Raw genomic sequence first — 14,745 nt, 5'->3', positions numbered from 1 at the left:
AGCGTGATGCTTTGGTGGTTGCACTGGAAATCCAGGCCCAAGATCACGCTCGCGCATAGATTCTTCATGATTAATACTTTAAAATTATCGTATACAGTCCCGTTAACGGACAATTGTACCGTGCAGTAACCCAGAATGGTCGATGTCTGGGTTTTATCAGCCATAGAGATGGTACCCCGAGTAGGGACCACCTTTAGGGAGAGTTGTCGTGCCAGTTCCGGGTGGATAAAACTCTCCGTGCTTCCACTGTCAATTAAACATTTAACCCCGCACCCATTTACCTCGATGTCCACCATTGATTTGGATAGCGGGTGCGGCCTGGTCTGGTCCACTGTGACCGATGCCACTGTAGGGCCCTGATCGAGACAAGATGGCGTCCGCGCTGTCTGCTCACAAGATGGCGGACCCCACGAGGTCGGGCAAGATGGCGTCCAAGATGGCCGCTCCCACGGCGCACACGCGGCGGTGGCGGGTTTTGGTTTTCCAGCAGGGTTCCCTCTGCACACCTTCCCAAAGTGCCCCTTCTTACCGCACTTAAAGCAGGTGGTGCCTTTCGCCGGGCACAGGTTTCTGGTGTGCTTTGGCTGCCCGCAGAAGTAGCAGTTGGGTCCCCGACGCGTCGCGGCTGTCGTAGGGCTTCTGGGGGGAGAGCGGGGCCCCGACGGTGTCGGGCTGCCGGGCGGGGAAGATGCCTTCCAAGATGGCGGCGCCCTTGGTGCACACGTGACGGCGTGGACGGCGCGAGCTGAAGAGTAGGCGTCCGAGTTTCTCTGGGCCACATCCAGGGATCGCGCGGTGTCCGCAGCCTGTTTCAGGTCCAATCCCATTTTTTCCAGCAGTCTTTGCCGGATGTAAGTGGAGCTGAGGCCTGTGATAAAGGCATTGCGAACAAGCTCGTCGGTGTACACTGCGGCTTTTACATCTCGGCACTTGCAGTCTTTGCCAAGCATTTTCAGGGTGCCTAGGAACTCCTCCACCGATTCCCCAGGTCGCTGTGCGCGAGTGGCGAGCAGATGCCTAGCATACACCTCATTCGTAGGCTGCTGGTAATGCACCTTTAAGATGTCGCAGGCGGCCAGGTACGTGTCGGCGTCTTGGATGAGGGGGTAAACCCGGTGGCTTACCCAATTCCGCAGAATTCCGAGTTTCATACTCGCAGCGTCCGTAGCGTCTTTGACGGCTGCGGAATTGTCCAGGAAGAATTCCATACACATAAACCAGTGTCCGAAGCGTGCTGATGCGTCCGGAGCATGCTGATCCAAATCCAAACGTTTGGGTTTCAGGAGTTGATCCATTGTGTTGAAAAATAAGTTAATAAAATTGATGTGCCTCAATAATCCCGAGACTCGATGATAGCGAAACAAAACAAGGCTTTTATTAACTTAGAAGATAACAGTGGAGAGAGGTATCTTCCCTGGAGGTCTGCAGTACTGGCTGTGAGGCCAGACTGAGCTGGCTTACATAGAGGCCAGGTATGGGCGGAGCCCTACACACAACACATTCCATACATTCCAATACACAATACAATGGTGAGGAGAAACCTGAAACCAACCACAGTCACAGGCAATACAATGGTAAGGGGGAACCTGAAACCAACCACAGTCACAGGCAGTGATGAATGGAATATTTCATCACAGACAGGAGGCCCTCCAGAAAGAAGGAAGTGATACCAGATCACCGAGGCTGTCACTGCCAGCAGTGTCACCCTCACCACCTGGCTCCAGTGCCCAAAGAGGCTTCATGACCTCAGACCTGGTCAAGGTCAGTGAATGCATCTTCAAAAGCCGTCTCCTACCAACTGTACTACTAGCCTCACACACTGCTCAATGCACTACCCCCAATTACTCACCTACCAACAATCTGCACCAATCATGTGGCACATCTCCCATTCCCAGCCTCATCTCACCCCCTTGGAGGAGACGGTGCTGGCCATTCTCGGCAGGGGCATGGCTGAGCCCTTGGCCAACTGTGGGGCTGAAAGGATAGAAGATGCTGGTATCTTCATGTTATCCTCCTTCTTGCATGCACCTCATGCTTTCCCGCCCTCTCCTCACCACAACTCCACCCTTGTGCCTTCCTCATTTCACACACCCAAGAAATGCAGCCTGCCTAGCCAGTGGATGGCCAAGAAGAGGGAGAGGAGAATGAAGAAGAAGGAGGTTGATTTGACACTCCCAGCCAACAGCTCCTCAAGGTCGACCAGCAAGGTCATTGGCAGTATCCCCCATTGAAAGTCAGAAGCCTTCTATCAGCCATGCTGCAGCCACTGGGGTAGCACTGCATGATATCAATAGATAGGAAAAGGCACACACAAGACAGTCACTAAGATAATGCATACGGGTGATGAATCGATTTCTTGATGTCACATTGGACAGATAGACATATATAGTTGGATTGGAAAGTGTGCTTTGTGGTGGCTTTTATTTCAGCATCGTTGCCAAGAGGATGCTGTGATGGTCAGTAACAGATGTGAAGGTTGTGGTAAACCACTTTTATCGTTCACTATCGTTACACTATAGTTATCACTGTTGTATTGTTATCACTGTTCTCACTGTTGTATCACTATACGAGGTCGCCTCTTGTCGCGCTGTTATACCTGGGCTGACCACCTCCGACTCCGCCCATGGCTCCACCTACCTGCCCAGGTATAAAGGTAGTCGACTGGCTGGTATTCCTCCTTGTTGGACCCGATCACCCACGAGGGTGGGCTCTGTTATTTAGTCAATAAAAACCTTTAGTTACGTTCCTAACTTGTCGCTTTTTATTGGACGAATTGATAGGTATATCAATTTTATTGACTAAATTTTAAAGATGTCTACTACTGGCCAGCCAGAAGCCCTCCCAGAAGCACAGCCACAGCAGCTTTCAGACACCGGGCTACACCAGCCGGCTTGGCTGCAAGCCCTCAAACCACCGTACCTGGATCTAAACCCACAGGCAGCAAACTCAGCCCTCGACTTCAAACACTGGCTGGGCTGCTTCGAATCCTACCTGGAAGAATCCGGCATCCCTCAGAGATCCAAACTAAGAGTTCTGAACGCCCAAGCGAGCCCGAGAGTATACGCACTCATCCAGGACACGACTACATACGAGGCCGCTATCAACCTACTGAAACAGCAGTACCGGAGCCCGGTAAATTACATGTACACCAGGCACCTCCCAAGATCCTGCCCGCAACAGCCAGGAGAGTCTGTAGCTGAATTTTTACAGGTGCTAAGAGCACTCGGCAGGAACTGTGACTTTAAAGCGGTGACGGCTGTTGAAAATATGGAAGATAATATCCGCGATGCCTTTGTGAAAGGCTTACGGTCCGACTACTCACGGCAAAGACTGCTTGAAGCTAAAGACCTCGACCTGGACAAAGCTGAAGCCCTCGCTCTCTCCCTAGAGGTGGCCCATCAGGACCAGGAGGCGTCTTCCAGGTACTGCTCGCGACCCTGGGACTCGGGCCCGACCCCTACCGCAATACCCTTCGCAGCGCCGCCCCCGGGACCTACCTCAGCGTCGGCGTCCCGGACCCGACCGGGACCGCCACCCCCGGTACTGGCTCCGACATCGGGCACCCGCGATCGGGCCGCCGGCTGCTTCTTTTGCGGCCAGGAGAAGCACCCGAGGTCGCGCTGCCCAGCCAGGAACTCTACCTGCTCAACCTGCAGGAAGAAATGCCACTTCTCTAAGGCCTGCAGGAGCGGATCTTCAGAGGCCAGCAGTGCCTCATGCGAACTGTGGGGGCGGCCATCTTCTTTCAAGGCAACTGAGGCCAGCATCCCCACACGTGAGTCATGGGGGCGGCCATCTTTGATCAAGGCAACCAACCCCAATAGTGCCTCATGCGAGTTATGGGAGCAGCCATCTTCTCCGCCATTTTGTCCTACCTCGTGGGAGACGCCATTTTACCCACCACGCCCGACTGCCACCGGGCCTCCGGACCCGACGACCGCCTCGCCCGCAGACGACAACGACTCGCTTACCTACACACTAGCCTCCGTCACTCTGGATCAAGCCCGCCCACACCACCTGTCCAAGTCGATGATGGACATCAAAGTAAACGGCCACGCCACGACCTGCCTGTTCGACAGCGGAAGCACGGAGAGCTTCATCCACCCAGACACGGTGAGCCACTACTCCCTCCCTGTCCTGCCAACGCGCAACCGAATCTCGATGGCATCGAGGTCCCACGCCACGGACATTAGCGGCTATTGTGTTGTGACCTTGTCGGTTAAGGGTACGGAGTATAAAAATTTTAAACTCCTCGTCCTCCCCCAGCTCTGCGCTGCCGTCCTACTAGGGCTGGACTTCCAATCCCACCTCCAAAGTGTAACCCTAGCATACGGTGGACCCCTCCCCCCACTCACAGTCGACAACCAGCGAATGTTAAACCGCCCACCGCGTAACACCTGCAGCCTATCCACCCTCAAGGTGCCGCCACCTTCCCTGTTCGCTAACCTCACCCCCGACTGCAAACCCGTCGCTACCAAGAGCAGGCGGTACAGCGCTGGGGACAGAGCCTTCATTAGCTCTGAGGTGCGGCGCCTCCTGAAAGAGGGCATTATCGAGGGGAGCAACAGCCCCTGGCGTGCCCAGGTCGTGGTCGTTAAGACCGGCGATAAAAATCGCCTGGTCATCGACTACAGCCAGACCATAAACAGATACAGCCAGCTGGACGCATACCCCCTTCCCCGCATATCTGACATGGTCAATCAGATTGCACAATACCGCGTATTCTCGACCATCGACCTTAAGTCGGCCTACCACCAACTCCCTATCCACCCCGAGGACCGCCAGTACACCGCCTTCGAGGCGAATGGGCGCCTATACCACTTCCTTAGGGTCCCCTTCGGTGTCACCAACGGGGTCTCGGTCTTCCAAAGGGAGATGGACCGGATGGTTGACCAGAACGGACTGCAGGCCACATTCCCCTATCTAGATAACGTCACCATCTGCGGCCGCGACCGGCAGGACCATGACGTGAATCTGGAGAAATTCCTCCGTACAGCCCAACGGCTGAACCTCACCTACAATAAGGAGAAATGTGTGTTTAACACCTCGCGCCTTGCCATCCTTGGCTGTGTAGTAGAGAACGGACTCATCGGCCCCGACCCCGAAAGAATGCGCCCCCTCATGGAGCTACCCCTCCCCCACTGCCCTAAGGCACTTAAGAGAACCCTGGGGCTCTTCGCCTACTATGCCCAATGGGTGCCCAATTATGCGGACAAAGCCAGACCCCTCATGAAGGCCACATCCTTCCCCCTCACGGAGGAAGCGTGCGCGGCCTTCTCCCTCATCAAGGGAGACATAGCCAAGGCCACAATGCACGCAGTGGATGAGTCCATCCCCTTCCAAGTGGAGAGCGATGCATCCAACTTCGCCCTAGCCGCTACCCTTAACCAGGAGGGGAGGCCGGTGGCCTTCTTCTCAAGGACCCTACAGGGCCCCGAGGTCCGACACTCGTCGGTCGAGAAGGAAGCCCAGGCAATTGTGGAGGCGGTACGGCGCTGGAGGCATTACCTGGCAGGCAAACGATTTACCCTCCTCACCGACCAACGTTCGGTTGCTTTCATGTTTAATAACAAGCTGAGGGGCAAAATCAAGAATGACAATATCTTGAGGTGGAGAATCGAGCTATCCACCTACGATTATGATATCTTGTACCGGCCAGGTAAGCTGAACGAACCCCCTGATGCTCTTTCACGAATTACATGCGCCAGCGCGCATATTGATAGACTTCAGACCCTCCACAACGACCTCTGCCACCCCGGGGTCACCAGACTTTACCATTTCATTAAGGCCCGCAACCTGACCTACTCCATCGAGGAGGTCAGGACCATGACCAGGAACTGCCAGACCTGCGCCGAGTGCAAACCGCACTTCTATAGGCCGGACAGAGCAAGCCTGATCAAGGCCACCCGCCCCTTCGAGCACCTGAACATCGACTTTAAGGGGCCTCTACCGTCATCTGACCGCAATGTGTACTTCCTCAACATCGTTGATGAGTACTCCCGTTTCCCTTTTGCCTTCCCCTGCCCAGACATGACCAGTACCACGGTCATCAAGTGCCTGAACGACCTCTTCGCCTTGTTCGGGTTCCCGAACTATATACATAGTGACCGGGGCTCCTCCTTCATGAGCGAGGAACTCCGTCAGTTCCTACTAGCGAGAGGTATTGCAGCAAGTAGGACCACCAGCTACAACCCCCGAGGGAACGGCCAGGTGGAAAGAGAGAACGCGACGGTATGGAAGGCCGTCCTCTTAGCCTTAAAGTCTAAGGGCCTCCCAACCTCCCGCTGGCAGGAAGTCCTCCCGACAGCGCTGCACTCCATCCGGTCACTACTTTGCACTGCCGTTAACGCCACCCCCCATGAACGAATGTTTGTTTTCCCCAGGAAGTCGACTACGGGAACCACTCTACCAACCTGGCTGACCTCTCCGGGGCCCGTCTTGCTGCGAAAGCACGCGAGGGCCCATAAAACGGACCCCCTGGTCGAGAGGGTGAACCTCCTGCACGCCAACCCCCAGTACGCCTACGTGGCTTACCCAGACGGGCGGGAGGACACTGTCTCCTTACGAGACCTCGCACCCTCGGGCACTCCGGAGACACCACCTTTACCCCCCCCCACCACCCCCCCAATTCCAGCCCAGGTAGACGGCATGCCGGAACCCCACGAGCCTTCGCCGACCACGCAGACACCAGCATTAACACCGGATAATGCAGCACTGCCGCTGCGACGATCGGAGAGGCTTACGAGGCCTCCGGACAGACTGACATACCAGAACTGGTAGTACACTTCACCCCGCCGGACTCAAATCTAAACAAGGGGTGAATGTGGTAAACCACTTTTATCGTTCACTATCGTTACACTATAGTTATCACTGTTGTATTGTTATCACTGTTCTCACTGTTGTATCACTATACGAGGTCGCCTCTTGTCGCGCTGTTATACCTGGGCTGACCACCTCCGACTCCGCCCATGGCTCCACCTACCTGCCCAGGTATAAAGGTAGTCGACTGGCTGGTATTCCTCCTTGTTGGACCCGATCACCCACGAGGGTGGGCTCTGTTATTTAGTCAATAAAAACCTTTAGTTACGTTCCTAACTCGTCGCTTTTTATTGGACGAATTGATAGGTATATCAAAGGTAAGATCTGAAACTAATGTTGAAAGGGGAATTTGGGGTTGTGGTCACTGGGACCGCAGGCGAATGATTCCATTCCGGATATCTCGGCCACAAAGGGGCTGTCTGGGATGGACCTTCAGTCTGCTTTCTCCTCTTTTGCTTCATCCTCTTCAGCTTCCTCCTCTTCTGTGTCTTCCTCTTCCCTCTGTGAGCAGATGCTGTAAATCTGAAATGTCAGTATGAAATGCTGGAAATACTCAACTGGTCAGGCAGCATCTCGACCTGAGACGTGAATTCAGTTTTTCTCTCCATGGATGTTGCGTGACCTGCTGTGTATTTGTAGCATTTTCTGTCTACTCAAAGGCCTTCATTTTCCATCTGAGCCCTTGCAAGCATCCAGCAGCACTCCCTACACACTTAAAAACCTTTTAACATCTATTGCAGCAAGCCACTACTTCAATAAAATCAAAAAACCCAATCTAAAAGTTTAAATGCAAACTTACCTGAAAGATGTGTGTGTCCCTTTAAGAGATGCTGACATCGCCACTGTCAGCCTGCTTGCACGCCAGGTTAACCTGGTGTGCTTAGGACCCAGCGCTGAATTCAGTGCTAGGGTCGAAGTTAGCGTTTGTGACGTTAAGTCAGTGTTGCATGCCAATTGACGTCACAGTGCCGCCATTTTGTCCAACATGGCACTGCCAGTTACCGACAGCGCAAAGGTAAGGACCAAAACGGCGGCCGCTGTGGGACCCGCCAGCAGCTGGCGAAAGAGCGGCGGCCGGCTTTTTAGTGCATGGCGCTCAGACCACGAATTTCTAGCCCTACAGGTTTAAACATCTTCCTTTTCCAAGGTCACCTTGGCACATGCCAAATGGAAGTCTATCATCTCGGAGATAACATTAACAATGTGCACAATATTTCACAATTTTATTAAGCTGGAAACCCAGCGTAGTTACAAACTCTCATATTATATATCTTACATGAAACAATGTTAGAACATGAAGATCAGTAAACCCGTATTGAAATCCATAAATCACTTCATATTCAAGTTCATTATTGCTATCCTTTAGTGCTTTGGAGTGTTCAACTTCATTTAATTTGAAACTATTTTTGTATTTGGTACTCCAGTGGACACCACTTTTTAAACATCCACATCATGATTTGATGTTAGTTCACATTTTTCCTAATTGCATTAAAATAGTCTTCAGAGACACCTATCATAAGCAGAGTTATATTGTCAAACGCTCATGCATTGTTTCCCATTAGTGTTATTAGATACATTTTTGAATAGACACGGACATTAAGAATGTTCTTAACACAAAATTACAATAAATCTCTATGAAGATTAAAAAGCGTTAGTTGGTGAGCTACAGTACTGTTGTTTGGTGTGATTTTTCTTCGGTACAACTTAGGCACTGACGCTTGAATTGGACAAAATCTTAGGCAGAAGTAGGGCAGTGTGTAATGTGTCTGTCTGAGGTGGAGTGGGCTGACCCTGCATAGTGCTTGGGGTCAGCCTAATTTAAATAATCGTGGCAAGCTGCAGACATCAGGAATGCTGTTGATTGGGGGAGGGAATTAGCATGCATCTGCAGGATTTAAAGGCCTGCAGCAGCTTAAAGGGGCAATTATGCACAACGAACAGGTTTGCAGCAAAGAAGAAAGTTTTGTTGAAAAATGTCTTTCAACTCTGTAGGATGGCAAATGCTGCTGGATGAAGTCAGGCAAAGGAAGGAGCATTGTTTAGAAAAGAGTGCTAAAGGACCCCACACAACTGCTCAGGGGTAGTCAAAGGAAGTGGCCAAAGCAGTCAGTGGCAATATCAACACCCCACACACAGCGACTAAGTACTAGAAACAAAATTAATGACTAGGTTAAGAAGAAACAGAAAGAATGCACTGTACTATATATATCAGCCACTTACAATGATTCCCCTCACACGTGCTTCAGTTGCCTATATCCATGTCCAGGAACTGCGTAGTGCCCTTGACACTCCCAGCCTTCACCTGGAAGTGTTCCTTCAATCACAGCCTTTGTCATTAAAAACCTCACATAGAATGTAATTGCACCTGTCAACATACACATGATGGGCTACATGCCCACACCAGGGTTACTGCAAGTCATGGTAACCAAAGGTAATTTTCACTCTTTTTCAAGAAAAAGACAGCCCATAATACTCAAGGGAGAACTACAACCTCCTTCCTCTCACTACCTAACAGGAGGAAGCTCTCCAAATCCTGCAGAGGCAATAGACAGTATCAAAGAGGGGGGATTTGGAGGACAGATGCCAGCTGAAGGTTTAGGATGACATTCTGCTTCTCTTCCTTCTCATCTTACAATACCCTGCATTTCCTGTCAGCTTCTTAACAACCCATCAAAGCTCTCTCTTATCTAGATGTGACAATAAAAGCATAACCTGGTACCAGTGCATCTAGCCTGGACAACACTTATGAACACACACCATCACTCCCATGCAGCTGCCCAGAGCCACCCTCCAGGAGAATCATAGTATGATCCAGAGGGGAGTATACACACAGGGCACAAGCAGCTGGTAGTGGCACGAGGAGGAAGATGTTGCTGCCCGAAGGGTTGGGATCAGCCACTCCTTCGATAAAGTGCCTGGACTACAGAACTCAGAATCTTATAAAAGAATACTTGTAGAGCACCAAGCCTATGTGCAAACACTGGGGGCCATATCAGACAGTGTGCTGCAGTTGGCAGATGGAGTGGAGGAATCCAACATCTATGTATACCATGCTGCGTTGCTTTGCAGCACTGCAATCAACTCTGGCACTTGTGGTAGCTCCAGGGAAATCTGCAGCAGAAGTCCCCATTACAGAAGCCCAAGAGCAGTTTCTGCTTGTTCCATGGAGGCTCAGACTGCTGCCATAGAGGCCTGGGGTACCAGATTGGGGCTGGTTATTGGGAAGTTTCACACAGGGTTTCAGTGGTCTCATAGGTACCATGAGGTCTGCTTACCCGCAGATTAATGGCTATGCAGAATTAATAACATGGCAAAAAACAAGCAGTCATGATGGTGTTATCTCTCAGGATCACAGCACATGTACACCCTCTAGCCAGTTGTCTGCAATAGCTCAGTATGTCAGAAATAACATGCTGCATGCAGCACAAGAGGGGCAACCTACAGCTTGTCCATCTCAGTTTCCCTCACTCCCAAGGTTCTCCTATTGGCACACAGCAGCCAGCTACTTCACACACTCCAGCCACTCAGGTAGCACCCAGGAGATGCAGACAGCTAAGTCTAAAAGTCCACAAATCACACGCTGGCACCAAGGGGCTACACAGAGCAAGAATACTAGGCTCACACACGGAATGGATTTACATGAAAATGATGATTGTACTTACATTAGCTGGTATCAATTGGAGTTGTGAGTTGAAATGAGCTTCCAACCACATATCCGCACCATAACTAAGATCGCCTATTTCCACCTCTGTAACATCGTCCGTCTCCACCCCACCTCAGCTCATCTGCTGCTGAAACCCTCATCCATGCTTTTGTTACTTCTAGACTTGACTATTCCAATGCACTCCTGGCTGGCCTCTCACGTTCTACCCTACGTAAACTTGAGATTATCCAAAACTCAGCTGCCCGTGTCCTAACTTGCACCAAGTCCCGTTGACACATCACCCTGTGTTCGCTGACCTCCATTGGCTCCTGGTTAAGCAATGCCTCAATTTCAGAATTGTCATCCTTGTTTTCACATTCCTCCATGGCCTCGCCCCTCCATATCTCTGTAATCTCCTCCAGCCCACAACACCCCCCCCCCCCACCCAGAGATATCTGCACTCCTCAAAATCTGCCCTCGTGAGCATCCCTGATTTTAATCACTCAACCATTGGTGGCCGTGCCTTCAGCTGCCTAGACCCTAAGCTCTGGAATTCCTTCCCTAAACCTCTCCACCTCTCTTTCCTCCTTTAAGATGCTCCTTAAAACCTACCTCTTTGACCAAGCTTTTGGTCACCTGCCCTAATTTATCCTTATGTGGCTCCGTGTCAAATTCTTTCGTCTTATAATACTCCTGTGAAATGCCTTGGGACGGTTTACCATGTTAAAGGTGCTATATAAATACAAGTTTTTGCTGTTGATGGGCAGAGATGGGGCTGCAGTCAATGGCATATCTGTGATGGAAAGGAGGAAGGTGTATGCAGGATGAATAATTCAATGGCCAGACAGGGTAGTCAAGAGAAGGACTCCTGTATCTCTGGCATGAATATCTTGTGCAGCCTGAAACTTCTATCCTATCCCCCTCAGGCTGCCTCTCCTCTGCCCGATTCCCTTACCACTAATTAATCTTAGTCCAGTCTTTTTAAGGCAGAGTTGGGCATCATACAGCACACTATTACAATCCTCATGGTGCACAAATGGGCCTCATTATAAGTAATGCTCAGCTAGTGTCCTGGAAATGTACGCAGGTGTCATCAAGCACAGCTGTAGAGGATAGCTTTGATCAGCCAGAAGTCACCCAAAGATTTCCCTTTCTGGGTCAGAGCACTAGCAATGTGAACTGCCATAAAATGAAGGCATTGGAGCAGCTCCCAGCTCATTTGCATTATGGCATACTGCTGGTCACAAACAAGCTGCATATTGAGAAAGTGGAATCCTTTCCTGTTGACGTAGATATCAGCGCAGAGCAAGGTGTATATAAGGCCAAATTGGTGCAATCTAACACTCCATGGACATTGAAGAATCCTACGTTGCTGGTAGTGGAATGAGAAGATGAAATCACCAGCTCAAAGAGAGCAATGCAGCTATGCTTAGTACATCTGTGCACCGCTGTTTGAGTAATGTTGCAGATGTCCCCAGAGGCAGCCACATTAGCCTGGCATCCCAAGAAGCAAAGAGAGAGGGGAATTCTCAAAGGAAAATTATTGTGTTCCATCTGTATTGGGGGAGGGGGAAAGAGAATGTAAGCCCCTCAGCAAATAGCACAAAGACAGATGACAAAGTAGTTGGCAACAGTAAAGAAATCAAGACTCAAAAGTAACTGCAGCTGTTAATGTTGGATCGAGGCCCTTTAAATTTTCTTCCACCGACCCTGGACGCTTGTATTTTATAGGTAGGAATATGAATGAATGTAAATGAGGCAGAAGTGACAGAAAATAGGCAGGTATGATGTCACCACGTCATTACTGCTTCTTTTGTATGCACCTAGCCAAGAGGGCAGGCATTTATACCGGCTGCTGGAAATAATTGTGGAAAATGGGGTGGATGCTGAAGTACTGAATCTCCAGTACATTTCCTGCTGCTGAGCATCTGATTAGCATCACAAAAATGAGGCAGCAGCCAGTGGAAAACCTAGATTTGGAAGTCCAAGCCAATGATTACAATTACATAATTTGGCCCAACAGGTCTTTGCCTGGGTTTATACTCCACATGAGTCTCCTCCCACCTTACTTCATTTCATCCTAACAGAACAACAACCAACCTAGTGCAGCAATTTACAGAATGGTGTAGTTTGCTACGTATTCCAAAGCATGATGGTATCACACCAATATGTTGAACTGAATGCAAGGTCAACACACTGGGCAGAACTTTCAACTTCAGGGCTACTTTGTGCATTTGAATGGAGATAGAGTTTTTTGGTGGTGGTATGGAGGGGGGGTGGGGGTGGTGGGCAAGAACCTTACTGCATATAGGAGAGTTTCTGAATTGACCATTTCCTTAAATACATAATCTATATTACAACATCGTATCTCAAAAGAACATGCTCTGTAATTATGCAGTATATTCAGGACATACATTTTACATTAGCAGCATACTCTGACCAAGAAAAAATGGTATCATATTCTTGAAGTTTATTCTAATATTTAAAAAAGGTAGAATGATCATGTACGGAGTTACTATTTTCTCTCAATTTTTGATCAGTTAAAAAAAATGCAACATACATCACCAATAGACAATAAAGTGTCGTGACAATTTTATAGACAAAGCTTTCTTACTGCATAATTGAAGTGTATTCAACACTACCAGGCTTACAAGAGCAGATGACTAGTGCTAAAAATAGATAGGATAAAACTTTAAACATCAGGCATCCTAATTCCTGGATGCTATTGATGTAATCCTTCTGAGATTTGGTTAATCCCTGGAGATCTCATTCAGTTCTAATATTGCTTATTGTTGCTGCTTTCAATGATTTGCAATCATTCCTAACAGGACAGTCCTAAATTGAAACACATTATTGTTTCAAAATATACATTAAATGGTCCATACTATCAAGAGCTTGATTTTCAGATCCACATGATCCCAGGTTCTATGACATTTAAGTATCGTTATATCACATTATGTAATTTACTCAGAGAGCAGCCAGTCAAGGAAGTTCAGTTAAATCAAACCAAGCAAGTTTCCTATAGCATTTTGCAAGAAACCCTCTCAAGAATTTGATTCAAGCAGAACAAGCATCTAATCATAAAAACATTAATGTGGTGAAACCCAGTAAAATTCAAATAGATCTTCATGCTGAACAAAATCCTGAGATAGACACACTGTCCCTTCCTTGCCATAAACAAATAAGATAGCTCATGCCATATCTTTCCCATTCAAACACAAGATTCTCACTAGTACGATAGCAAAATACTGCAGATGTTGGAAATCCGAAATAACAACAGAAAATGCTGGAAAAACTCAGCAAGTCAGGCAACATCCGTGGAGAGAAATTTGAGTTGACGTTTCGGGTTTGACCCTTCTTCGGTTTTGAAGAAGGGTCAAACCCGAAACGTCAACTCAAATTTCTCTCCACGGATGTTGCCTGACTTGCTGAGTTTTTCCAGCATTTTCTGTTGTTATTACAAGATTCTCACTCATTGATTCAGTCCAGTGTCTGCTGTTGTGTGCAGTTGTTTTTCCCATTTGCTGAATTCCCAACTAATTATAAATATTTCCTTACTTCTAACCTGATCAACCATACATTTGCAAGCTTCTTTGACCTATACTCAAGAAAAAAATTAGACCTAATGTGGTGTATGTAACCTGTTCCACCTTAAGAGAACTTAAGCCTGTTCCACCTTAAGAGATGTACTACTTTCTCTGGCTGCTGTATACGTAATACCGGTGGTGACCACTGGTATATAAGTACTGTGTAGTGATATTGTATTTAGTATAGTCCTGACCTCCAACTAGTAAAGACCTGTTGAACTTTATTCTTGTAGTCTGTGTCAGTAATTAATCTTAATACAACTGGAACACAGACTTAACAGTGGCGACGAGTCCGATTCTTACCCTGCGGCAGTTTATATCCACGGCGGCTTCGTCCACAGAACGGGCGTCGAAGAGAGGCATCCACCCTCATCACCCTGCTGGAAGACACGTCGCGCGGCAGGCATCGAGAACCCAGAGTGCAGAAGACATCCTGAACTCGAAGCCTCCATCAGCGGCAGTCAGCTATCTTCTTTCTACCTCGGTGGTGGGTAAGCCGGTCAGCGACGCGAGCAGAAAGTCGGCCGCGTTGGCTGTACAGACGGGGGGAGGAAGACGGAGGAATAAGGGCGGTGAGATCGATCGTGACCGGAGATAAGGCGCAGCGTCTGGGGCGACTGAAGGCGCGAGAGCCGCGGTGAAGGCGAACGCAGCCGGTGCTAATAACCGGGCTGCAAGAAGGGCTGCGAGGCGCGA

Source organism: Somniosus microcephalus, chromosome 2 (genome assembly GCF_052327205.1).
Source record: "Somniosus microcephalus isolate GS21.2 chromosome 2, FLI_Smic_1.0, whole genome shotgun sequence".
NCBI classification, from domain to species: Eukaryota; Metazoa; Chordata; class Chondrichthyes; order Squaliformes; family Somniosidae; genus Somniosus; species Somniosus microcephalus.
Note: the sequence above shows the minus strand (reverse complement) of the source record.